Below are 25,934 nucleotides of genomic sequence, written 5' to 3' on the forward strand. Positions count from 1 at the left end.
GATTTGATACTCTTACCACCATGGCCTGAACCCATTTCCTAGTCAGGGAACCACACCACCTGTCTGTTGGTTGTCATATTTGGTGGCTGCATGTTGCTGTGATGCTGAAAGCTATGCCACTGGTATTTCAAATGCCAACAGGGTCATCCATGGTGGATATTTTTACATGGCACTTCAGGACTAAAACAGACTAAGAAGAAGGACTTAGCTACTCAGTTCCAAAAACATTGGCTATTAATACCCTATGAATAACAAGGAACAGTGTCTGATATAACGCTGGAAGACGAGAGAATGATGCAAAAAGCCCAGGTGAGTTTCCACTCTGTTATACACAGGGTAACTAGGAGTCAGAATTGACTCAATGGGACTAACAACATCAAGAGTATTTTTACTATTGTTATTTTGAATAAACTGTTATCTGTTAAATCAATTTAGCATAAGAAAAATAAAAGTTTTTATTTTACCTTCACTTATTCCTTCTCTGATGGTCTTCCTTTCTTTATGTAGATCTGAGTTTATGACCTATATCAATTTTCTTTTTCCTAAACAACTTCTTGTAATATTTCTTTCAAGTCATGTTGTCTGGCCACAAATTCCTTCAATTTTTGCTTTTCTGAGCAAGTCTTTATTTTTCCTTCACTTTTGAAGGTTATTGCAAGATAAAGAATTATACATTGGTGGGTTTACTCCTCTCTACACTTTAACTATTTCGCTCCACTGTCTTCTTGCCTCCATAGTTTCTGAAGAGAAGTCAGTTATAATTCTTATGTTTGCTCCTCTATAAGTAAGGTGTTTTTTCCTTCTACCTTATTTAAGGATTTTTTTCTTTATGTTTGATTTTCTGTAGTTTGAAAATATCATCCCTAGCTGTAGATTTTTTGACATTTATCTTGCTTAGTGTTCTATCAGCTTCCTGGATCTGTGGTTTGGAGTCCAGCATTAAGCTGGGGAAACTCTGAATCATTATTATTTCAAATATTTCTTCTGTTCTTTTCTCTTTTTCTTCTAATAGTATTCCCATTACACATCTACTATATTTTTTGTAGTTGTCCCACAGTTCTTTGCTATTCTGTTCTGGTTTATTTTTCCTCCTTTTCTCTCTTTGTCTTTCTGCTTTGGAGTTTCTATTGAGATTTCCACAAGCTCAGAGATTCATTCCTCAGCCTTGTCCTGTCTACTAATAAGCCCATCAAAGTCATTCTTCATTTATTTTTACAGTGATTTTGATCTCTAGCACTTCTTTTTGATTCTTTCTTAGAATTTTGATCTCTTTGCTTGCATTGCCCATCTGTTTTTGCATGCCGTCTACTCTATCCATACGAGACCTTTGTATGTTAATCATAGTTGTTTTAAATTCCTGATCTGGCAATTCTAACATCTTTGCCATATATGAGACTGGCTCTGATGGTTGCTCTGTCTTTCAAACTGTTTTTCCCCTTTTAGTATGTCTTGCAATTTTTTCTTGATAACCAGACTTCATGAACTGGTTAAAAAGAATTGCTGTAAATAGGACTTTATTAATGTAGAGTTGAGGTGTGGAGAGACGGGAGGTATTCTATGGTCATTTTATTAGATCTCAGTCCTTTATTGAGCCTATGTCTCTGGACTGTGAACTTCACAAGTGTTTTTCAGTTTTTTTCTCCATCTTAGGTGTGACAAGATGGCTAGAGTTGGCTGGAATAATCTATTGCCCATTCCCTATGTCAGTTAGGCTGTGATAAAACTCTAGCAGGATAAACTGTAGTTAAATAGTTTCTCCTGAGTGTAGACCTTGTTAAGAAGAGCAGAATGCTCTTGTGTACTTCAAAATGGTTACTTTTCCTCTCCTCCTGTCTGAAGCACGAGGATGTTTTCCTCTGCTATTCACCATGAGAACATGGTAGAATTTAAGAGATAAAACTCACAAACGTGTGAGAGAGCTCCAGTGACTGGGTTCCCCTGGAATTTTGATCTCTCAGACTTGCCCACAGTGAGGATTTAGCAACTTGTCAGTTACAGTTCAGGTCTTTCCACCTCGGCACTGATGATCACAGAGGTTTCTGCTCTGGTGATTTGTGATTCTCTATATTTGCCTGTCACTGTCTCCAATTTTGGGGACAGCAGTTTGTGCTGTGACCTCACTTCTCCTTGGATCTAAGAAGAGTTGTTGAGTTTCAGTTTGTTCAGCTTTTTACTCATTGTTAGGATGGAGTGGTGACTTTCAAGATCCTTACATGTGAGACCAGAAGTCAGAAGTTACTCAAGTGCTTTTCAAGGATGTGGTCACTCCACATTCATTAGTCAAAGAATGTCACAGGTCTATGCCCAAATCAATGTGTGAGGCCATATACTCTGTTCATGGAGATGGTTAAGAAGGAAGAAACAAATATTTCTGAGTAATAATTTTATCTACCCTAGGAGTGATTTTTACTTTCTTCTATATTCTTTTCTGTGTTTTAAAAATTATTTATTACAAATGTGTATGATTTTAGCATCAGATATAACTGTTTACTTATTATTTATGTTCATTATAGACATTACATGTGTTTAAGTATATCCATTATTGTACAGGAACACAATGCTTATTTTTTTCTGTGAAGACTATCATGTATAAAATTGATTGTTTATAATATATACAAACTCTTTAAAGGAAATAAAGTGACTATCTGTGTAATTAACATGTAATTTAGAAAACTGAGAGGTTGGACTTCTTTCCTGAGATTAGGGCTAGGAAGCAGTCTCTAAATCTTAGATTTTGCAGATAAACACACACACGTGCACAGATCAACAGCAAAAGACAGATAAACCAATACAGGTGATCCTTAATTATTATTAGTTAATACTATTTTCAATAGAAAAATGGAGGTCCTCTCTATTGATATTTTTCTCTTGGTGTTCTGTATCCTCGTATCTGTTTTTAAATATAAAAACAACAGATTACTTAGGTCTGGCAAAGACAAAGGAATCATCCTTGTACTCTAGCAAGACTTTTGAAAACAGCATGGTTACTCTATTTGATAAATGAAGAAACTGAAGCCTGGAGATGAGTTAGGTGACTCATTCAATAAAGAAAGGGTAAAGCTGAGACTTGAACTCAGATTGAATCCTAAATGCAGTAGCCTACAATGATGTTCAACTACCCCTGCACTGAGAAAGAGATATGCAGACCAGCAGTTGAGCTTGGAGTAGAGGACCCGAGACTGGAAATATGAAGAGAAAGGAATGGTCCCAGCAGATTTTCTTGGGTGAATGAAATCCAGCTTTACTGGTGATTGTTGGTTATATAACCACACCTTAGATAGAGCAATCTCTTCCCCGATGGAATTCATACCCAGAACACTTGAACCCCAGGGTGTTCAGATTTTGGTAGAAGCTGACTTACCAGATTATTTTCAGGCAGAATCTGATGCCTTGCTCATAACCTCTTGACTAGCATCATGGAGCTAGAAGGGGCCTTAACCATCTTTCTGGCACTCTGTTTGTCTTACCTGCTCATCTTCACTGCCTGGAAACAGATCAACAAGAGGAAAAAGCTGCCTCCTTGTCCCACACCTCTACCCTTCCTGGGGAATTTGTTGCACGTCTGTACTGGTGACAACTTTCAATCTTTGATGAAAGTGAGTCTGGTTTCTCCTTTCAGGCATGGCTAAGATCAACAAATTCCACAGCCAGATACACTTCAAACCTTCTGTCCTCTAAAACACAGAATTTTGGGGACACACTTGCCAACACAGAATTCTGGAATCCCAGAATATTAAAATCTTTGAAACATAGACTCCTAGGGTATTGGAACTTCACACTCTCACAATCTCACAACTTTAGAATCATAGTATCTTCAATTCCCAAACACAAAGCCTCTCATACTCAGGTTGAACTCTGAGACTCAGTAACATGAATTCTTAGGATTCTAGATATTTAGCACTTGAGAGAGGATAGAATTGGCTTTGGAGTTTATCTAATCCAAATCCATTATCTTACAGATGAGGAAACTAAAGCTCGTGACAGTATGGTGAAGTAGGGGACTCATCCAGGATCACAGTAGCAAAGAATCCTCTGCTTTGTTTTCCAATTGTCCTTCCAGCCTCCAAACTTATTGTTTATCCCTCTTTCTTCACCTGTGTCCCCCTAATATTCTCGATTGATTTATACAGGGTGCACCAATAATCCTCCTCTTGTTGTGTCTTCCTTCACTCCCAGCTCAGGGAGAAATATGGCCCAGTCTTCACTGTGTACATGGATCTTTGATGGTAGTTGTCTTATGTGAACATAAAGCAGTGTAGGAGGCTCTGGTAGACTGAGCAGGTAAGTTTAGTGGTCATGGAGAATTGCCTTCCAAGGTCAGGATAGGTAACAACAACAACAATAATAATGAAATGTTTATAATGCACTTTCTTGTGTCTCAGATTCTTTGATGAGGACTTGGCATGCATTAGCACACTGACTCCTTCAAGGGATCTATAAATATCATAGTAACATTTTAAATAAGAAAGCTGAGGGTAAAAAAGTTTAGGTAATGTCATATTATGAGTAAGTGGTAAAACCAGGATTGAACCCAAACCAACTGACTCCAAAGTGCCTGCTATGTTATGTCTGCTCTCAGTTTTAATAGATTAACTTCATGCTTTAGGTACCCAGTTAAACCATCACATCCAGCCTTACTTCTAACCTTCTTCCACAAACAGATGCATACCCATACATGCCTCTGCCTCCCCCATTTTGGTAGGGGACTGTCTAATGTTACCCATGCATCCATCTCTAACTTCCCACCTCTTCAATTTCAAACAGTCTCACATTCTCTCCTTCCATCTATTCTTCCATCCCTCTATCCATCCATCCATGCATCTATCCCTCCCTCCATGACTCTTCCATCTATTTATTCACCAATAAATATATTAATGTTTCCATCCATCTATCCTTCCAAATTTTTATCCATCCACTTCTCAAACAGTCCACCTATTTCCCGTCTACTCATTTACTCTTTCACCCATCCATCTGTCCATCAACTCAGTTTTAAGCTATTACTTGCATTCATTATTCCATACACTCTTTCATTAATTTTCAAATCTCCACTCAAACATCGACACACACCTGGTAGTTTCTAAATGTTTCTTAGTACATTGTGAGTTCTTTAGTTTAGATATATTGATATACAGGTGTGATACTTGTGTGTGTACATGCATGTGTATGCCTAGAGAATCCAAGTGATACTGAGAAAATAGAAGCAGTCTCTCTATTTCAGGGTGCTTCATAGCATTCTAATTCCCCCACCTTCTTTTTGTGAGGAAGATTGGCCTTGCCCTAACATCTGTTGCCAATCTTCCTATTTTCACTTGAGGAAGAATCACTGAGCTAACGTCTGTTCCAATCTTCCTCTCCTTTATGCGGGATGCCACCACAGCATGGCCTGACGAATGGTGCTATTTCTGCATCTGGGATCTGAAACTGCGAGTCCCAGGTTGCAAAGCAGAGTGCATGAACTTAACCACTCCACCACTGGGCCGGCCCCCTCCCTCCACCTTCTTATGCATCCATCCCATTATTTATCCAGTTTCCAATATGTCCTCTGAGAAGCTCTTCTTGATTTCACTTAGTCATCCCTAGCCTGATTCCCTTTCCTCCCACCTCAGTCTGGGGCTTGTCTTCCCATTATGCCTGGGAGGTTGAAAGGAACTTCACCGAGAACAGAGTCTAGACCTTTCATATTCTGGCACCTTCCCAGTCTATCACAGAGTTGGGCACAAAAAGGAAGGGAGGCAGGAAACTCACATTGAGATCCTGGCAGGTGTAGGTCTGGCTAATGAAGAATGATGGAAAATTCTCTGACGCTTCTCCTTGACCTTCCTGCAGGACTTCAGTATGTGAATGCAGAGTATGGAGGAGTGGATTCAGGAAGAGGTTGGCTTTCTACTGGAGGAATTTCAGAAGACCAATAGTATCCATGCCAAAAGTTGAATGCCTTCAAGAGTACTGGGTGGTTGTAGTGAGTTCGGTCTCCAAAGGAAAGGTCTTGGGAGGAGAAAGCTTTGTGTTGGAAGAAGTTGAGAAAATATTAATTAAGGATTCACAGATTTTCCCAAAGTCCATGTTAAAAGTTAACATGAAAGACCCTTAAAGATTACTGTGTCCAGAACTTTAATCAATGCATGGCAGTCAGTCTGTGAGCCCCTGAATTTGCGTGCAGACTTTGGCAACACATGAGTTTGTGCTATTTTGTGGAGATAAGATCAAAGTTTTACTACATTTTAAAATTATTTTATTGAGCTCACGTTGGTTTATAACATTGCATAAATTTCAGGTGTACATTATTATATTTTGTCTTCTGTATAGACTGCATTGATCATTACATTTGGAAAAGAGTCCACTCCCTTCCTACATATAAATGGCAATAACAAAAAATAACAATAAGCTCTACTAGCATGTGTTGAGTGCTTACTACATGCCAGGCGCTGTGCAAATCATTTCACACAAGTAATGATATTGAATCTTTATCAGTCAATGAAGTGGATACTAAATCAACTTGAAATGTGGGAAATCCAGACTCAGGGCACAAAATTTGAATGACTCACACGTGATATTAAGTAGTCAACCATGACTCATATCTATAACTGAATGGTTCCACATCCCATGCTTCTAATCATTGCCTCCAACATAAACAATTTCCATCACCCAGTGCCCCCATCTGACCCACTTTCTTCCTGAGCCACACTGTCACCAGTTCCATTGTCTTTGGAAGCTGCTTTTACTATGAGGACAAGCAGATCTTGAGGCTGCTGCGGATGATTAAGTGTTTCATGTAGATGAGCACACCCTTGGCACAGATTCCCACCAGGTCCTTCTCTATCCACCCACAATGTCAGTTAACTAAACACCTGCCTTTACTTTACTTAGTCCTCTCAACAACAGTTAGAGGAAAGTATCAATACACTCTGAATCTCTAAGAAGCAAACCGACTTACCCAATTCTCAAACTCAGCACTGGACTTTAAGATCAGGTGTTTGATTCCAGGCTCCAGGTTAAGCCCATGCTGGCCCCTGGTGCATACTGCTGACGAATCCCCTTTGCCTATTTCCCACAGCTATATGACGTATATTCTGGAATCATGCAATATTTGCCTGGAAGATACAATCACATCTACTACTTGGAAGAAGAGCTCAAGGATTTCATGGCCTTTAGGGTCAAGATCAGGGAAGCATCCCTTGACCCCAAATCCTCCAGGATTTCATTGACTGCTTCCTCATTAGGATTCAGCAGGTACTACTCTCGTTTCCCTATTCTTTCCTCTCATCTTAGAGTGCATGCCACCCTAAGCCTATTTGTAAACCTGTTTGGGACAAAATAGCAACTATAGTTTTACATAGTTACCTATATCGAGAGATAAAATGTAGAAACTGTAAAAGTCTAAGCTCTTTGGATATCTTTAAATAAAACTTTTCATCTTAAATAGTTCTGAAATGAATGTGGGAGTGCTAAAATCTCTTTGAGTTCCTGATTGCCTTTCTTTTAGGTACATATCCAAATGTGGGATTGCTGGATCATATGGTAGTTCTATTTTTAATTTTTTTTGGGAAACTCCACACTGTTTCCACCCTGGCCACAACATTTTGCATTTGCACCAACTGTACAAGGTTCCAATTTCTTCACCTCAACACTTGTCTTCTTTTCAAGAATAGTCATCGTAACACTTGTGAGATGATATCTCTTTGTGGTTTTGATTTGCATTTCCTTGATGATTAGTGATCTTAAGTATCTTTTTATATACCTCTCAGCCATTTGTCTGTTTTTATAGAAATGTGTATTCAAGACCTTATTTTATCTTAAAACCAGTACATTAATTTGTTGCATCGAGTTGTAGGAGTTTCTCATATATTTTACATATTATCCCCTTCTCAGATACATGGTTTGCAAATATTTTCTACCATTCTGTAGGTTTGCCTTTTGATTTTGTTGACTGTTTCCTTTGCTGCACAGAAGCTTTTTAGTTTGATGTAGTCCAACTTGTTTATTTTTGCTTTTGTTGCCTTTGTTTTTGGTGTCAGATTCATGAAACCATAGCCAAATACAATGTCATAAAGCTTTTCCACTATGTTTTCTTCTAGCAAGTTACAGTTTTATATCATTTTTTAGGTCTTTAATCCATTTCGAGTTGATTTTTGTGTATAGTATAAGATAAGGTTCCAATTTCATTCTTTTGCATGTGGATATCTAGTTTTCCCACATCATTTGTTGAAGAGACTGTCTTTTCCTCATTGTGTGTTCTTGGTAAACTTTTTGAAGTTCGTATATGTGTGGATTTTTTTCTGGGAGCTCTATTCTTTTCCATTGATCTATATGTCTGTCATTATGCCAATACTATACTGTTTCGATTAATGTAGATTTTTAATATACTTTGAAATCAGGAAGTGCAATGCCTCCACCTCTGTTCTTTTTCAGGTATGTTTTGACTATATGGGGGTCTTTTGTGGTTCCACATATATTTTAGATGTTTTTTATTTCTGTAAAAAAACTCATTAGGATTTTGATAGGGATTGATTTGACTCTGTAGATAGCTTTGGGTAGTATGGATATTTTAAAAATATGAAGTTTTTCAATCCCTGAACACAAGATACCTTTTTGTTTGTCTTCTTTAATTTTTTCACTAGTGATTTGTACTTTTCACTGTACAAGTCTTTCAGTTCCTTAAGTTTATTTGTAGGTATTTTATTCTTTTTGATGCTGTTGTATATAGTATAGTTTTCTTTATTTTCTTCTGAATAGTTTGTTAGTAGTGTATAGAAACACAATTGATTTTTGCATGTTGATTATGTATCCTGAAATTTTACTAAATGTATTCATTTTAACAGATTTTTGTGTAATCTTTATGGTTTTCTATATACAAGATCATGTCATCTGCAAACAGAGACTGTTTTAATTCTTTCTTTCTGATTTGGATGCTTTTATTTTTCTTGCCTAATTGCTCCAGCTATGATTTCTAATACTATGTTGAATAGAAGTGATGACAGTGGGCATCCTTGCTTATTCCTGATCTTAGTGGAAAAGCTTTCAGTTTTTCACCATTGAGTATGATGTTAGCTGTATGATTTTCTTATATAGCCTTCATTGTGTTGAGCTTATATCTATTTCCAGTTAGTTGAGAGCTTTTATCACAAAAAGATGTTGAATTTTATCAAATGCTTTACTCTATCTATTAAGATGATTATGTAATGTAATTTTTATCCTTCATCTGTTAATGTGATGCATCATCTTATTTGATTTTCATATGTTGAACTGTCCTTGCATCCCAGGGATATATCCCACTTGATCATGTATAATCCTTTTCATGTGCTGTTGAATTCAGTTTGCTAGTATTTTGTTGAGTATTTTTGCATCTATCTTCATCAGGGATATTAACATGTGTTTTTTTTCTTGTGATATCTTTGTGTGGCTTTGGTGTCAGGGTAACACTGATCTCATAAAATGGATTTGGAAGTATGCCTTCCTATTCAATATTTTGGAAGAATTCGAGAAGTATTGACATTAATTCTTTCAATGTTTAAAGGTAGAACTCACCAGTGAAGCGATTTGGTCCTGGAATTTTGTTTGTTTGGAGATTTTTGATTACTGATTCAGTCTCCTTACCAATTATAGATCTGTCCAAATTTTCCATTTTTTCACGATTCAGTCTTGGTAGATTAGATATTTTTAGGAATTTATCCATTCTTCTAGGTTATCCATTTAATTGGTATATAATTGTTCATACTATTCTCTTATGATCATTTTTATTTCTGTGGTATCAGTTGTAATGTCTCTTTCATTTCTGACTGTGCTTATTTGAATCTTCTCTCCTTTTTCTTTGTTAGTCTAGCTAAATGTTTGTCAATTTTGTTTATCTTTCAGAAAAGCCAATTCTTAGTTTGTTGATTTTTTACTATAGTGTTTCTACTCTCTATTTTGTGTATTTCTGTTCTATTTTTTTAGTTTTTTCTCTCTTTTGTTACATTTGGGTTGAATTTATTTTTATTTTTTCCAGTGCTTTGATGTGTAAAGTTAGGTAGTTTCTTTGAAATGATTCTTTTTTTAAAAAAATTTTATTGATATCATATTAGCCTATGGCAATGTGTAATTCAGGTGTACATTATTATACTTCATCTTCTGTATAGATTGCATCATGCTCATCATCAATAGTCTTGTTTTTATCCATCACCATACATATGTATCCCTTTATCCTTTTCACCCTCCCCCGACCTCCTTCTCCTCTGGTAACCACCAATCTGTTCTCCTTATCTGTGTTGTTGTTTTTTTATCTTCTGCATATGAGTGAAATCATATGACATTTGTCTTTCTCCATCTGACTTATTTCACTTAGCATAATAATGTTGGCTGTGGATTTGTCATATATGGCCTTTATTATGTTGAGGTATTTTCCTCTGTACCTGTTTCATTGGGAATTTTTGTCACGAATGAATGTTGGATCTTGTCAAATGCTTTTTCTGTGTCTATTGAAAAGATCATGTGATTTTCATTCTTCATTTTGTTAATGTGGTGTATCATACTGAGTGATTTGCTGATGTTGAACCATCTCTGTATCCCTGGATTCCCTGGATACATAAATTCCACTTGATCATGGTGTACGATCCTTTTAATGTGTTGTATTCAATTTGCTAATAGTTTTTTGAGGATTTTTATGTGTATGTTCATCAGTGATACTGGCCTGTAATTTTCCCTTTTTGTGTTTTCTTTGTCTGGTTTTGGTATCAGGGCAATTTGGGCCATGGAAAATGAGTTAGGAAGCAACCCATCCTCTTCAATTTTTCCGAAAAGTTTGAGAACTATAGGAATTAAATCTTTGAATGTTTGGCAAAAATCTAAGAGAAGCTGTCTAGTCCTAGACTTTTGTTTTTTGGTGTGTTTTTGATTACTGTTTCAATATTGTTGCTTGTGATTGGTCTATTTGGATTCTCTATTTCTTTTTCATTCAGTTTTGCAAGATTGTGTGATTCTAAGAATTTATCCATTTGTTCTAAGATATCCAATTTGTTGAAGTATAGCTTTTCATAGTATTCTCTTATAATCTTTTGTGTTTCTGTGGTGTCCATTGTAATTTTCTTCTTTCATTTCTGATTTTATTTAGTTGAGTCTTCTGTCTGTTTTTGTTAGTGAGTCTAAGGGTTTTTAAATTTAATTTAGCTTCCCAAGGAACCAACTCTTAGTTTCATCGATCCTTTCTATTGTTTTCTACTGTTTATTTCATTTATTTGTGTTCTGATATTTATTATTTCCTTCATTTTACTGACTTTGGACTTTCTTTTTCTTTTTCTAGTTCTTTTAGGTATGGTGTTAGATTTTTAATTGAAATTTTTCTTGTTTTTTGACATAGGCCTTTATTGCTATAAATTTCATATTGCTATAATTAGTACCACTTTTGCTGTGTCACATAAGGGTTGACATGTTGTGTTTTCACTTTCATTTGTCTCCAGGTATTTTTTTTTATTTCTCTTTTGATTTCTTCGTTGATCTAATAGTTGCTCTGTTGTGTGGTATTTAGTCTCTACATATCTGTGACTTTTCCAGCTTTTTTCTTGTGGTTGATCTCTATTTTCATACTATTGTTAGAAAAGATGCTTCATATGATTTCAATCTTCTTAAATTTATTGAGGCTTGCTTTGTATCCCAACATGTGGCCTGGCTTTGAGAATGTTCCATGTGCACTTGGGAAGAATAGGTATTCTTTGCTTTTTGGATGGAATGTTCCATATCCATCTATTATGTCCATCTGGTCTAGTGTTTCATTTAAGGCCACTGGTTTCTCATTCACTTTCTCTCTGGATGATCTATCCATTGACATAAATTAGGTGGTAAAGTCCCCTATTATTATTGTGTTGTTGTCAGTCTCTCTCTTTTGGTTAGTTAATACTTGCTTTATATATTTTGGTGCTCTTGTGTTAGTTGTATATATGTTAATAAGTATCTTGTCTTCCTAATGGAATGAGCCTTTTATCATTATATAATGTCTATTTTTGTCTATCTTTTTTGTCTTGAAGTCTATTTTGTCTGATATAGGTATAGCCACACCCACTTTCCTTTGGTTGCTATTTGCTTGAAGTATCATCTTCCATCTCTTTACTCTAAGCCTATGGTTCTCTGTAGAGCTGAGATATGTTTTCTGGAGGCAGCAAGTTGTTGGTCTTGTTTTTCAATCCATGCAGCCACTATGTGTCTTTTGATTGGTGAATTCAATCCATTTACACTCAGAGTGATTATTGATAAATGAGGGCTTAGTACTGCTATTTTATCTTTTATTTTCTGGATGCTTTATATTTCCATTGTTTCTTTTTCCTTATACTTCTGTCTGCTATTTCAGTTTGGTGGTTTTCTGTGATGTTTTTCCTCAGTTTTCTCTTTATTTATGATTTATGACTCTGATCTGATTTTTTGTTTTGTGGTTACCCTGAGGTTTTTATATAAGATCTCTTAGATTATGTAGTCCATTTTCTACTTATGGCATCTTATCTCCATTAGCCTACACAGATTCCCTCCCTAGCCTCTTCCCCTTCTATTATATGTTGTCACAAATTATTCTTTTTTTTTGCATTATATTTGCAACCAAATTGAAGTGGTTATAGTGGTTTTTGATGCTTTCTTTCCATTTATCCTTTATGTTATAGTTCAGTGTTTACTAACGTATTCTGATATAGAGTTGCAATTTTTATGATTCTGTTTTTCACCTTGCTCAAAGCTTTGTAAACCTTTGCCTCTTTGTTTCAGGTAGGAGGGCTTCTTCAACAGTTCTTGTAAGGCAGGTATAGTGGTGATGAACTCTCTCAGCTTTTGTTTGCCTGGTAAAGCTTTTATTTCTCCATCATATCTGAAGGACAAGTTTGCTGGATAGAGTATTCTTAGCTGATGGTTTTTGTCTTTCAATATTTGGAATATCATTCCACTCTCTCCTAGCCTGTAGGGTTTCTGCTGAGGAGTTTGCTGAAAGCCTGATAGGATTCCTTTGTAGATTGTGTTCTCCTCTCCTTCTGCCCTTTATATTCTTTCTTTGTCATTGACTTTTAACAGTTTTAATATTATATGCCTTAGAGAAGGTCTTTTTGCATTGATGTAAATATGAGTTATGTTGGATTCATGTACTTGCATGTCCAGTTCTTTCCTCAGGTTTGGGAAGTTCTCAGCTATTATTTCTTTGAACAATCTCTCTGCTCCTTTTTCCCTCTCTTCTTCTTCTGGGATACCTATTATCCTTATGTTACTTTTCCTAATAGAGTCAGATCTTTCTCATGGAATTTCTTCATTTTCAAAACATCTTAGTTCTTTTTCCTCCACCACCTGAATCATTTCTAGATTTATATCTTTGACTTCACGAGTTATCTCTTCTGCATGGTCTGCTCTATTGTTAATCCTTTCTACTTTATTTTTCACCTCATTAATTTTGTGCTTCATCTCCAGAATTTCTGTTTTTTTTTTCTTTCGGAGTTTCAATCTCTTTGGTGAAGTACTCCTTTCTCTTCATTGATTTTATTCCTAAGCACATTGAATTGTCTTTCTGAGTTTCCTTATAACCTACTGAGTTTCTTCATGACAGCTATTTTGAATTCTTTCTCAGTTAGATTGTAATCTTATGTGACTTCAAGTTTGGTTTCTGGAAAGTTGTCGTTATCTTTATGTTTTGCTGTGTTACTGTAGCTCTTCATGGTACTTGATGAATCCTCTGCTGGCTCATTTGTGATAGTCACCGCCTTTCTCATTTGAGTAGTCTTTGGTGCTGCTACTATTTCTGTCTGAAAGCCTGCAATTTCTACTCTACACTGCCTCTTCTAGAGGCATCATCAGTGAACTCCTTGTGGTGCTTGTGCTTCTGAGTTTGCCGGTGCCTTGCTGCTTATGATGTCTCTGCAGTCTCAAGTGTTGCCTTTGGCAACACCGGGTGGTGAGTGCTTCTGCTGATTCTGGGGTCACTTGGGCCTTCTCTGGCTCTCTGTGAACTCTCCTCAGGCTGAAATGCTGCTGCCTCATGCAACACCTTTCCTGCTGCTCCCTGATTATCTGGGAGTGCTGGCTGCCCTGCTGCCAGGGCTACTGAGATCATGGGTGTTTCTGTCACTGATGGGGGCCCAGGAACCTGGGATATTTTATGCAGCCCCCACTGCTGGTCAAGCTTGTGGCAGGGTGTCAAGTGAAGGCTGGATAATTTGTTCTGCTGTGCTTCCTGAAGCCTCTGGCAGCAGTTTCCACATTTCAACACTGGGGGCAGCAGGGACGAATGAAGGAGAGATTGCTGGTGCTGCTCACTCATGCAGCTCTGGTCTCTGGCATTAGCCAGTGTGCTTTGAAAACTCATGTCAGGGCTCCATGCCCCAGTTGGGAACATTCAAGTTTTGCATACTATCCCCATTGGTGGAAAAACGAGGCCCCTGCTTGGGCAGGAGCAGAAGGCTGGGTCACTGGCTCTGCTCTGTGTCTTGAATTATCAGGGTGTGAACACTACCTGCCAGTGTGGGAGGGGCAGGGGCTGGTCTGTGCTGCTACTTCTGTTTCTACAGTGTCTGTTAACAAGTATGTGTTCTGGATGCACTGGGGGCAGGCAGGGACCAAGCTGCACCTGTTGTCTTTGCCCCTGCCACATCTGCTCACTGACACATGCTGGATCTGCTGGGGGAGGCAGTGGCTAAGCCACATGGTGTCTGCCCCTGCAGCATCCACTCCCAGGTGCATGTGTGGTTGTGAGAATCTGTACCCTGGATTGCCAATGCTGAGGGAGGGGGAGAGGGCTACTTTTCTAGTTCCACTGCTACCTGAGGGTCCAGGCCACCCATCTTAAGATATATAGATGCATGGATATCTTAGCCATCTTGTTGTGTAGAGAGTCATTTTTGGCCAGTGGATGTCTGATTGGTTGTAACTTAGAGGGGAGAGACAAAGAGAATAACTCAATCTGCCGTGATGCTGATGTCACTCTTCTTCTTTTTAAATGTAGACATGTGCTAAAAACTTCCCTCTTAGTTCAGCTTTTGCTGCATCCCATAAGTTTTGGTATGTTGTGTTTTCACTTTCATTTGTCTCAAGATATTCTCTAATTTCACTTTTGATTTCTTCTTTGACTCATTGGTTGTTCAAAAGTGTGTTCTTTAATTGCCATGTATTAGTGAATCTTCCAGCTTTCCTTCTCCTATTGATTTCTACTTTCATTCAATTTTGGTTGGAAAACATACTTGGTATTATTTCAATCTTAAATTTTAAGACTTGTTTTGCGACCTAACGTATGATTTTAGAAAATGCTTCATGTGTACTTGAGAGAATGTATATTCTGCTGTTGTTGGGTTGAATGTTCTATATGTCTGTTATTCCATTTTGTGTATAGTGTTGTTCAAGTCCGCTGTTTGTTGATTTCCTTTCTGGTTGTTCCATGTGTTATAGAAAGTAGAGTATTGAAGTCTCCTACTATTTTACTGCCATCTATTTCTCCCCTCAATTCTGTCAATGTTTGCTTTACATATTTAGGTGCTGTGATGTTGGGTGTATTTTTATTTATAATTGTTATTTCTTTTTGGTGGATTGACTCTATTATCGTCATATAATGTCCTATTTTTGTCTCTTGTGACAGTTTTTGAGTTAAAATCTATTTTGTCTTATATAGGTATGGCTACCCCTGCTCTCTTTTCGTTCTCATTTGCATGGAATATCTATTTCCATCCCTTCATTTTCACTTTATATGTGTCCTTAAATCTAAAGCAAGTCTCTTTTAGACAGTATGTAGTTGGGTCTTGCTTTTTAATCCATTGAGCCAATATATATCTTTGTACTGGGGAGTTTAGTCCATATATATTAAAAGTAATTATTGATTAAAAGGATTTATCATTGCATTTTGTTATTGTTTTCTGTTTGTATTGTAGTTCATTTGTCCCTCTTTCCTCTCTTGCTATCTTCATTTGTGTATAATTGTTTTTGTTTTTACTGTATTGATATGCTTTGATGTATTTCTCTCTCTCATTTTGTGTGTAACTGCGATATGTATTTTCCTTGTGGTTATCATAGGGCATACATAAAATATCTTACAGCAATCTATTTTAATCTGATAAGAAATTCAGTTCTATCCATTGATGTAAGTGGAGTGTTAAAGTCCCCTCCTACTATTGTGTTACTGTCTATTTCTCCTTTTATGCCTGCTAATAATTGCTTTATATATTTAGGTACTTCTCTGTTGGGTGCATAGATATTTCCAAATGTCGTATCTTCTAGCTGGGTTGTTCCCTTTATCGTTATGTATTGCCCTTCTTTGTCTCTTGTTACAGTTTTTGTTTTAAAGTCTATTTTTTATGATATAGGTATTGCTACCTCCACTTTATTTTCTTTGCCATTTGCATGGAGTATCTTTTTCCATTTTTTCACTTTCAGTTTGTGAGTATCTTTAGGTCTGAAATGTGTTCTTGAATGCAGCATATATATGGGTCTTGTTTTTTATCCAATCAGCCACCCTATGCCTTTTGATTGGAGCATTTAGTCCATTGACATTTAAAGTAGCTATTTATAAATATGTATTTATTGCCATTTTGTTACTTTTCTTTTTCTGGGTATTTTAGTTGTTCTCTGCTCCTTTCTTCTTCTCTTGCTCTCTTCTCTTGTGGTTTGATGGATTTCTTTAGTAATATGCTTGATTTCTTTCCACTTACTTATTTGTTTACTTATTGTGGGTTTCTAGTTTGTGATTTCCATGGGGTTCCTATATAATATGCTACGTATATAGCAATCTATATCGTCTTGATATTCTCTTTAGCCTGACTTCTTTCCAAAAGCTCTACTCTTTTACTCCCCTCCTCCCACATTTTATGTTTTTGAAATCATATATAATCTCTTGTTTTGTGGGTGTCTATTCATTATCTTCATAGGTAGTTGATCTGCTACCTTTACCATATTTTTGCCTTTACCAGTGATTTTATTGCCTGATTTTTTAAAAAATAATTTTCTTATCCCTATTTGTTGTCTTCTCATTCCCACTTAAATAAGTCCCTTCAGATTTCTTGTAGAACTGGTTTCTTGGTGATAAACTCCTTTAATTTTTGCCTGTCTGGGAAGCTCTTTTTCTCTCCTTCCATTCTGAATGATTATCTTGCTGGATATAGTATTCTTGGCTGTAGGTCTTTTCCTTTCAGCACTTTAAATATATCATGCCACTTTCTTCTAGCCTGTAGGGTTTCAGCTGAAAAGTCTGCTGATAGCCTTATGGGCTTTCCTTTGTATGTCACTTGTTGTCTTTCTCTTGCCACTTTTAGGATTCTCTCTTCATGTTTCATTTTGGACATTTTAATTATAATGTGTCTTGGTATGGGCCTCTTTGGGCTTATCTTATTTGGTGCTCTCTGTGCTTCCTGCACTTGAATGTCTGTTCCCTGCCTTAGGTTACAAAAGTTTTCAGCTATTATTTCTTCAGATAGATTCTCTGCCCCTTTGTCTCTCTCTTCTCCTTCTGGGACACCTATAATACAAATGTTAGTGAGCTTCATATCGTCCCAGAGTTCCCTTAGACTCTTCTTATTCTAATTCTTTTCTCTTTTATCTGTTCAATTGGGTGATTTCCTCTAGATTTTCGTCCAGCACACTGATCCATTCTTCTGTATCATCTACTCTGGTATTGAGTCCTTCTAGTGATTTTTTCCTTTCCAGTATTGTGTTCTTCATTTCTGGTTGGTTCTTTTTCATATCTTCCAGTTCTTCGTTGATGTTCTCCCTGTGTTCATCCAGTCTTCTCCCAATATTGATGAGCATCCTTATGAGTATTTGTTTGAACTCTTTGTCCAGTAGATTGCTTATTTCTTTTTCCTTTAGTGTTTTTTCTGGGGTTTTGTCTGTTCCCTTGCTTGGAATGTATTCCTTTGTCTCCTCATTATGCCTCTTTCTCTGTGCTTATATCTATGCATTAGGTGAGCCAGCTATGTTCCTGATCTTTGAGAAATGGCCTTATGTAAGAGATGCCCTTTGATGCCCAGCAGTGTGCTTCCCTCTTGTCACCAGTCCAAATGATCCAGGAGTGCCTCCTGTGTGAGCTACTTGTGTCCTTCTTCTGTGGCAGGGTTACTCTTACTGCCAGTACCTAGGGAGTCTAGTCTTTCCCTTCTTGGCTGGCTGTTTGTAAATCGAATTTTGGGAGCCCCAGCACCATTGACTACAAGATCTAATAGCACATTTCTTTTGCAGTTTTCCTGTTAATTGGGTAGGTACCCAGTGTAGCTGGTTGCTAGGCTCAAGGGCTTACTGTTGCTGTAGGCCTCAGGCCTGCAAAGCTGTTGTCTGCTGTTTTAGGATTGCAGTGAGTGAGGCTGGCCCTAGGCACAGGACTACCCAATTGTTTCAGGCTTTGGTAGGTGTGGCTGATACTCTTTGTGGCTATTTGTGAATCACAGGTCTTCTGTCACTGATAAGCCCCCCCCACAGGTCCACACACATCATCATCACAATCCTGATCTATGCACACTTCCTGACCCCCTGGAGCATATCCAGGCACCCCACTGCAGAGGCCCCCATCTCTCCACCAACGCCCCCTACAGTTCACCTGGACCTCACACAGGCCCTTCCCCACAGAGGCAGACACACACACACCTGCCTGTAGAGGATTAATGGATCAGTCTATGCAGGCTGACAAGTAGCCTGATGGCTTGCTGTTGGGTGGGCCCGTCCCTAGGGTGGCCTGCCTGTCCTGGCTGAACTGGATTAAATCTGCACTCTAGTGGGTGTGGCAGACTCCTGGGCGAACAGGCTAGGGGAAGAGTTTCAATAGCGTCTGCCAGCATCTCTGTCAGCACACCTGTACTAGGTCACAACAATGGCTGCCACCAATGTCTCAGTCTCTGGAGAGGTCTCACCTCTCACTGAGATGCACCCAGAGTCTATCAGGTGAGTCTCTTTTCACCAAGGACTGTGCAGCCTTCTTTCTAATGATTTTAGGTTGCTCTCTGAGAAGGGTGAATTTGTGCATAGGCCCTTTAAGAGCCAAGTCTTTTTGGCTTTTGTCTGATAGCTTTTCTGGGGTTTTCCCCCCTTGCAGTTTATAGCCGGCATAGCCAGATAGAAGGACACTCGTGTCAGTAGTGCTGAGTCTGAAGGTGGCTTATAATCCTAATGGGCACCCGTTCAGGATCCCACTCCTGCAGGAAGGGCTGCGTACATTAGGGTGGCTCCTGCCTGGCTGGCTGTCAAGGTCTGCTGCTCATGAAGGTGTTTTTTTTCTCTCCACAAGGAATTTCTGCCTCCTCAGCCATGGTCAGGACTGTCCCTTGTTGTGGGGATTCTTTTTATCCAGTTTTCTCTTTTCTCTCTATGGTAATTTTTCCAAAAATAGTTGTAACCTGGTTGTGTTCATGGGAGGAGGTGAGTTCAGAGTCTGCTTACTACACTGCCATCTTGATGAGATCTACTGTGTGTTTGTATTATTATTATTTTATTTTTAACAGCTTTACTGAGGTATAATTGACATAAATAAACTACATATATTTAAAGTGTACAATTTGATCAATTTTGACATATTGCACACCTGTGAAACCATCACCAGAATCAAGATAATGAACATACCCATCACTCTTAAAGTCTCCTCGTGTCCTTCTGTAACTCCTCTTTTACCCCAATTCCCTTTCCTCCTCCCCTCCTAAGTTGTTTTTCTCATATCTTATTCCAACTTGTGTTGCGAGTTTGTGGTTAAAGTGACAAGATTGTCTTTGTTTTTGGTGTTTCCCTTCCCTTTAGACTAATGCTATAGTTGAATTATAGTTGAAATATAGTTGAATATTTGCTAGCCTATTCTGATTCTAACTATTTATCTCCTTACTCTGTGTTTTGTGACTCCTTTCTCCCTTTTTTCTTTTTTTCAGGCATGAGGGCCTTCTTGAGGATTTCTTGTAGGGGGAGTTTCAAGGCTACGAAGTCACTTAGCTTTTGTTTGTCTGGGAGAGATTTAATTTCTCCCTCATATCTGAAGGATACTTTTGCTGGATCGAGTATTCTTGGCTGAAGATTCTTCTCTTTTAAAATTTTGAATATGTTTTTCCATTCTCTCCTAGCTTGTAAAGTTTCTGCAGAGAAATCTGCTCAGAGTCTGATGGGGTTCCTTTGTAGGTTATACTCTTCTGCCTTGATGCCCTAAATATTCTTTCTTTGTCATTCATTTTTGTCAGTTTTACTACTATACGCCTTGCAGTAGGTCTTTTTACATTGACAAATCTAGGATATCTGGAAGCTTCCTCCACACATATTTCCCTCTCTTTCCCTAGATTTAGGAAGTTCTGTGCTATTATTTCTTTGAACATGCTTTCTGCTGTGTTCTCCTTCTCTTCACCTTCCTTGATACCTATAATTCTTATGTTGCATTTCCTCATTGAGTCAGATATTCCTTGGAGACTTTCTTCATTTCTTTTTAGTCTTAGTTCTCTCTCCTCCTCTGTCTGGAGCATTTCAACATGTCTATCTTCGATTATGCTGATTCGCTCCTCTATGGTGTCCACTCGAGCATTCAGGGAATCTGTATTTCGTTTTATCTCTTCCATCATGTCTTTCATCTCTAATATTTCTGATTGATTCTTATTTATAGTTTCAATCTCTTTTGTGAAGTAGCTGCTGAACTTGTTGAATGGTTTCTCTAAATTCTCTTTCACCTCATTGAATTTTTTGATGATAGCTATTTTGAATTCATTCTTGTTTACCTTACATATTTCTGTGTCCTCAGGACTGAGTTCTGGGTGCTCGTCGTCTTCTCTCTGGTCTGGAGATTTGATGTAGTGTCTGATGTTGGAAAGTCAGCTCTTTCTCATTCTGATATTATTAAATTGCAGTTACAGCCTATCGCCACTGGGTGGGTGTCGAGAACAGCATATTCTGAGCCCTCTGTCTTCAGCCGAGATGGCACAGGTCCGTTCAGGGGAGGAGTGCTTTCTCCAGTGTGCAGTCTGGGATTTCTCGATCAGCTCTCACTATCTGGGCTCCTGGGGTCTTGGCTTGATGAGGTTACCCTGCATGAAAGCTTTTGCCCCATTAGAGGCCTTCCCTCTAGGCTGCAAGGGCTGTAGCAATCCTGGGTGATCCTGCAAATGTGTGACTCCCCCACTCCTTCCCTCATGGAACCTCCAATGGCAGCAACTGCAGTCTTTAGGAGAGGGAGCAAAGATCTCTCTTACCCTGTTCCATCTCCTCCGAAGGGGGCTCCAGCCTCTCCACCCTCTGTGGTGTGTCTGTGTGTCTCTCTGAGGTTTTTGTGTTAGGATATATTCTGTTGGAGTATGGTTGCCCCTTTTTGTTGTATGTAGGAGGGGAGTGAGTCCCAGGCAAGTTCACTCTGCCATGATGCTGACATCACTCCCTCTTTTCCCCCATTTTCAACCTCCTCCCCCAGAAAACAACAGATCTACTCTTTGTCACTAGAGATGAGCTATAAATTTCTAAATTTTATGTAAATGGAATTATACAGTATGTCCTTATTTGTGTCTGCCTTCTTCCACTGAGCACAATTACTTCGAAGGCTGGGGTAGGCCGAATAATGCCCTTCCAAATCTGTCCACGCCCTAATCCCTAATTTGTGAATGATACCATACATAGCAAAAGGGATTTTATAGATAGGATTAAATTAAGTTTATCAAGTGAGCGGATTATCGTGGATTGTTCAAGTAGACCATGGATGTAATCACAAAGATCCTTATAAGAAGGAGACAAAGTCCATGAAAATGTGCTCAAAATCACTAATCATCAGGGAAATGCAAATCAAACACAATGAGATGTCACCTCACATTTGTTAAAATGGCCATTATGAAAAAGATAAGAAATAACAAGTGTTGGCAAAGTTGCAGAGAAAAGGGACCCTGTGCACTGTTGGTGGCAATGTAAATTGGTGCAGCCACAATGGAAAAGGAAAGAGATTCTGACAGAAGCTACAACATGGATGAAATTTGAGGACATTACACTAAGTGAAATATCTATATACAAAAAGGCAGATCCTGTATTATTCCACTTATATGAAGTACCTAGAATAGTCAAATCCATAAAAACAGAAAATAGAATAGTAGCTGCCAGGGGCTGTGGGAGCGAAATGGGGAGTTAGGGTTTAATGAGTACAGGTTTCAGTTTTACAAGATAAAAGGAGTACTGGAGATGGATGATGATGATGGTTGCACAATGATGTGAATGTATTTATGCCACTGAACTGTAAAAATGGTTCAGATGGTAAATTTTACGTTATGCATATTTGACCACAATTTTTTTTATTGAGTTAATGATAGGTTACAATCTTGTGTCATTTCAGTTGTACATTAATGTTTGTCATTCGTGTTGTAGGTGCACCACTTCACCCTTTGTGCCCACCCCCCACCCCACCTTTCCCCTGGTATCCACTAATCTGTTCTCTTTGTCCACATTTTTAAATTCCTCATATGAGTGGAGTCATACAGAGATTATCTTTCTCTAACTGGCTTATTTCACTTAACATAATTCCCCCAAAGTCCATCCATGTTGTTGCAAATGGAATGATTTTGTTCTGTTTTGCAGCTGAGTAGTATTCCATTGTATATATGTACCACATCTTCTTTATCCATTCGTCTGTTGATGGGCACTTAGGTTGCTTCCATGTCTTGGCTATTGTAAGTAATGCTGTGATGAACACTGGGGTGCATAGGACTTTTGGAATTGCTGACTTCAGGGCTCTTTGGATAAATACCCAGTAGTGGAATGCCTGGATCATATGGTAGTTCTATTTTTAGTTTTTTGAGGAATCTCCATACTGTTTTCCATAGTGGCTGCACCAGTTTGCATTCCCACCAGCAGTGTATGAGGGTTCCATTCTCTCCACAACCTCTCCAACATTTGTTACTATCAGATTTAGATATTTTTGTCATTCTAATGGGTGTAAGGTGATATCTTAGTGTAGTTTTGATTTGCATTTCCCTGATGATCAGCGATGATGAGCATCTTTTCATGTGCCTATTGGCCATCCGTATATCTTCTTTGGAGAAATGTCTGTTCATGTCTCCAGCCCATTTTTTGATTGGGTTGTTTGATGTTTTGTTGTTGAGTTGCGAGAGTTCTTTATATATTATGGATATCAAGCCTTTGTCAGATATATGACTTGCAAATTTGTTTTTCCCAGTTAGTGGGTTGTTTTTATGTTTCAACCCTGTTTTCATTTGCCTTGAAGAAGCTCTTTAGTCTGATGAAGTCCCATTTGTTTATTCTTTCTATTGTTTCCCTTCTCTGAGAAGACATGGTGTCCGAAAAGATCCTTTTAATACTGATGTCAAAGAGTGTACTGCCTACGTTTTCTTCTAAAAGCCTTATGGTTTCAGGTCTCACCTTTAGGTCTTTGATCCATTTTGAGTTTATTTTGGTGAATGGTGAAAAAGAATGGTCAATTTTCATTCTTTTACATGTGGCTTTCCAGTTTTCCCAGCACCATTTGTTGAAAAGACTTTCTTTTCTCCATTGTATGCTCTCAGCTCCTTTGTTGAAGATAAACTGGCCATAAATGTGTGGTTTTATTTCTGGGCTTTCAATTCTGTTCCATTGATCTGTGCAGCTGTTTTTGTACCAGTACCATGTAGTTTTGATTACTGTAGCTTTGTAGTAAGTTTTGAAGTCAGGGATTGTGATGCCTCCCGTTTTGTTCTTTTTTCTCAGGATTGCTTTAGCAATTCTGGGTCTTTTGTTGCCCCATATGAATTTTAGGATTCTTTGTTCTAATTCTGTAAAGAATGTCATTGGGATTCTGATTGGGATGGCATTGAATCTGTAGATTGCTTTAGGTAGAACGGACATTTTAACTATGTTTATTCTTCCAATCCATGTACATGGACTGTCTTTCCGTCTCCTTGTGTCGTCATCCAATTCTCTCAGAAAGGCCTTGTAATTTTCATTGTATAGGTCCTTCACTTCCTTAGTTAAATTTACCCTGAGGTATTTTATTCTTTTTGTTGCAATTGTGAATGGTATTGTGTTCTTGAGTTCTTTTTCTGTTAGTTCATTATTAGAATATAGAAATGCTACTGATTTATGCAAATTGATTTTATACCCTGTAACTTTGCTGTAGTTGTTGATTACTTCTAAGAGCTTTCCAATGGATTCTTTGGGGTTTTCTATATATAAGATCATGTCGTCTGCAAACAGCGAGAGTTTCACTTCTTCCATCCCTATTTGGATTCCTTTTATTCCTTTTTCTTGCCTGGTTGCTCTGGCCAGGACCTCCAGTACTATGTTAAATAAGAGTGGTGATAGAGGGCATCCTTGTCTCTCTCCTGTTTTCAGGGGGATGGTGCTCAGTTTTTGCCCATTGAGAATGATGTTGGTTGTGGGTTTGACATATATGGCCTTTATTATGTCGAGGTAGTTTCCTTCTATGCCCATTTTGTTCAGAGTTTTTATCATAAATGGCTGTTGGATCTTGTCAAATGCCTTCTCTGCATCTATTGAGATGATCATGTGGTTTTTATTCCTCAGTTTGTTGATGTGGTGTATCACGTTGACTGATTTGTGGATGTTGAACCATCCCTGTGTCCCTGGTATGAATCCCACTTGATCATGATGTATGATCCTTTTGATGAATTGCTGAATTCTGGTTGCCAAAATTTTGTTTAGAATTTTTGCATCTATGTTCATCAGTGATATTGGCCTGTAGTTCTCTTTTTTCGTGGTGTCCTTGTCAGGCTTTGGTATCAGCATGATGTTGGCCTCATAGAATGTGTTAGGAAGTGTTCCATCTTCCCTAATTTTTTGGAATAGCTTGAAAAAGATAGGTATTAAATCCTCTCTGAAAGTTTGGTAGAATTCCCCAGGGAAGCCATCTGGTTTTATTCTTTGGGATGTTTTTGATTGCTGTTTCAACCTCTTTCCTTGTGATTGGTCTGTTCAAATTGTCTGCTTCTTCTTGAGTGAGCTTTGGGAGATTGTAGGAGTCCAAGAATTTATCCATTTCCTCTGGGTTATCCATTCTGTTAGCATAGAGGTTTTCATAGTCTCTTATAATCCGTTGTATTTCTGCAGAGTCTGTTGTTATTTCTCCTCTTTCATTTATGATTTTGTTTATTTGAGCTTTCTCCCTTTTTTTCTTTGTAAGTCTGGCTAGGGGTTTGTCAATTTTATTTATCTTCTCAAAGAACCACCTCTTTGTTTCATTGATTGTTTCTACCACCTTTTTCATTACAATAGTATTTATTTCTGCTCTGATTTTTATTATTTCTCTCCTTCTGCTGACTTAGGGCTTTATTTGTTCTTCTTTCTCTAGTTCAGTTAGGTGTAGTTTAAGATTGCTTATTTGGGATTTTTCTTGTTTGTTAAGATGTGCCTGTGTTGCAATGAATTTTCCTCTTAATACAGATTTTGCTGTATCCCATATGAGTTGGTATGGCATGTTATCATTTTCATTTGTTTCCAGGTATTTTTTGATTTCTTCTTTAATTTCTTCAATGATCCATTGCTTGTTCAGTAGTGTATTGTTTAGTCTCCACATCTTTGTGCCTTTCTCAGCTTTTTTCTTGTAATTAATTTCTAGCCTTATAGCATTATGATCAGAGAAGATGCTTGTTATTATTTCAATTTTTTTAAATTTGTAGAGGCTTGCCTTGTTTCCCAACATATGGTCTATCCTTCAGAATGTTCCATGTGCACTTGACAAAAATGTGTATTCTGCTTTTTTAGGATGAAGTGATCTGCATATGTCTATTAAGTCCAATTGTTTTAGTTTTTCATTTAGCTCCAGTATTTCTTTGTTGATTTTCTGTCGGGATGATCTGTCCATTGATGTGAGTGGGGTGTTGAGGTCCCCTGCTATTATTGTGTTGTTTTTAACATCTTCCTTTGGGTCTGTTAATAGTTGCTTTATGAACCTTGGTGTTCCTATGTTGGGTGCATAGATATTTATAAGCGTTATTTCTTCTTGATGAAGTGTCCCTTTGATCATTATATATTGTCCCTCTGTGTCTCTCTTTACCTGTCTTATTTTGAAATCCACTTTGTCT

The 25,934-nt window shown here is 37.9% G+C and overlaps 1 pseudogene; it reads left to right on the top strand.

Annotated features, from left to right (window-relative positions):
• Positions 1-3,416: 3,416 nt before the first annotated feature.
• LOC139042229 (cytochrome P450 2G1-like) lies at positions 3,417-19,823 on the top strand (annotated as a pseudogene).
• Positions 19,824-25,934: the final 6,111 nt, after the last annotated feature.

Source organism: Equus asinus, chromosome 26, assembly GCF_041296235.1.
Source record: "Equus asinus isolate D_3611 breed Donkey chromosome 26, EquAss-T2T_v2, whole genome shotgun sequence".
NCBI lineage: Eukaryota > Metazoa > Chordata > Mammalia > Perissodactyla > Equidae > Equus > Equus asinus.